The sequence below is a fragment of the Monodelphis domestica genome, chromosome 2 (genome assembly GCF_027887165.1).
Source record: "Monodelphis domestica isolate mMonDom1 chromosome 2, mMonDom1.pri, whole genome shotgun sequence".
Lineage (NCBI taxonomy): Eukaryota > Metazoa > Chordata > Mammalia > Didelphimorphia > Didelphidae > Monodelphis > Monodelphis domestica.
In genome coordinates, this window is record NC_077228.1 from 520,871,482 (window position 1) to 520,873,981 (window position 2,500).

Below are 2,500 nucleotides of genomic sequence, written 5' to 3' on the forward strand. Positions count from 1 at the left end.
CCTATGTCAGCACGTAACATGAGGAGAGTGGGATGCTGGGAAGAGTAGTTTTAGGGTACAGAAATTCTAATTACACAAAACATTCGGAGTGGCATTTGAGTATCACCTACAACTTTGTGAGTTAAGTTCTACTTCTATTTCCATTTTACAGGTGATGAGACTTGCCCAAGTGCTCACAACATCCAAGAGTCAGTGCTAGGATTCGAATGGGGGTGGGAGGTGGGGGGGTATTGCGAGGCTCCAAAGAGATCATAATTGTAAAGCACATCGCAAACTTTTGTGGGTTTTACAATTAATAATCAATAACTACATATTATATTTTTAAAGTTTTATTAATAATAACCAGGGCAAAAGAACTGCCTGAATTCAGCCCTGTCACAGGTCCAAAAAGAGGAAGAAGGAGGAATTACAACTACTTAAATACAATCACACAAAACACAGGGATGAAGGAGAAGGGAATTTTGGGAAATACTTAGGGACTTCTGGGGGATGCAGTCCAAGGGCTCAAGATCTCCATTTATACACTTTAAAGTACTCCACAAATGCCAGCGATTATTATTATTATTATTATTATTATTAACCTTTAATCTGATGATGACTTAATTCCCTAAGCCTTCTGCTGCTCTCCTGCTGAGCTCAAGAAATGTTTATCAGTCATTCAGGGGTGAGCTGGTCAATATTTAACAAGGGAGAAGGAAATGGACTCCCATGCTTTTAGGTTTTATGTGAATTATGAACACGTTTAAAAGTCTAGACAATCAACAAGACAGGCAAGTCGAGCCCTGTTTTGGAATCAGATTTCTGAGGTGTAAACGATCATCCTGAACATTTAACAATGGACTCTCCAGAGCCATTCTGGGCTGGTTGTAGCCGATTAGAATCCAGGTTTCTGGTGACTTCAAGATCAGAGCTTTCTTTCCCCTCCTCTCCCAGAAACCTCAGGGGAAGGATTGTCCTTTGTATAGTCCCCCTTTTCACCAGGCTACTCTGGACCTTCACACATCATGTCCCAGAAGCCTTTTTGTTCTGGAAGGTCATTTCAGCCCTGGAATTTAGCTGGGAAATACCTCGAAAGTATTGTGGGATCCAATTGGATGGTTCTTCCCAGCATCTCCATTTATGGAAGGTACCCAGACCAGCCACCTCTTCATTTTTCACCAGGCTATACTGCTGACCTCTCCACAATGGCCCCTTGCTGAGTACCTCTCTGTTTCCCCACCTCTACATTTTCAGCTTCAAGGGTTATTTTCTCCAGTTTGAATGTAGGCTTCTTTGAAAATATTTATTTTAAATAAAATTTAAATTATTCTTTTAAAAATTTAAATTTAATATTTAAATGAAATGCAATTTAAATTACATTAAATTTCATTTAATTTAAATAAAAATTAAAAAATTATTAACATAAAATTTAAATTATTATTTAAAAAATTTAAATTTAATGTTTAAATTCAATGAAATTTAAATGAAATTAAATTTCATTTCATTTAAATAAAAATTTCATTTAATTTAAATACATTTAAATTTTTTAAATTATTAAAATAAAATTTAAATTTTATTTATTTAATTTTATTTAATTTTTACTAACTACCCCCCCCCCCAACAAACTCATACCTTCCATCTTCGAATCAATATTAAATATTGGTTCCAAGGCAGAAGAGTGATAAGGGCAAGGCAATGGGGGCTGAAGTGACTTGCCCAAGGTCACACAGCTAGGAAGTGTCTGAGGTCAGATGTGAACCCAGGACCTCCTGTCTCCAGTCCTGGCTCTTTACCATCTCACCACCCCCAAATATAAGCTTCTTGAGGGCAAGAATTCTTTCTTTTTGTTTTCCTCTTCAGGAGCTCCTTACATCAATGAGATCCTCGGGCTGCTCCAAAATTTTAGTCCCAAACCTTTCTGGGCCTGGAAGGATCTTGGGGGGCAGGGATGTTTTTGGGGGGCAGGGATGTGTTTTCTCCTTCTCTTGGCGTGGGGCACACAGTAGAAACGCAGCAAAAAGACAATTCTGGGCACACCATCTAAGCTGCTGTTCCAGTGAAAGGCAGTCATTCCCCATCAAGATTCAAAGCCTGGAGGCTGCAGACACCTTTGGGGGCCAGACTTGGGGAGTTCAGTGAAGTGGGACCGAGGGAAAAACGACATCATGATTTTCACTGATCTCTAACTGAAATCTAGCATTTCTTTCATTTATTTAAAATATTATATCGAGGTAGTTGGGGCCATCAGCTTCATCATACTGCCAAAGGGACCCATGAGGCAAAAGCAGGTTAAAAAATAAAGTAGCTGGGTGGTTTAGTGGATAGAGAGCCAGGTCTAGAGATAGGAGGTCCTGGGTTCAAATCTGACCTCAGACACTTCCCAGCTGTGTGACCCTGGGCAAGTCACTTGACCCCCATTGCCTCGCCCTGACCACTCTTCTGCCTTGGAACCGATATGCAGTATTGAGGGTTAGGGTTAAAAAAAAATGAAAAAAAGAATCCCTCTTGGGCTGACCCCTGC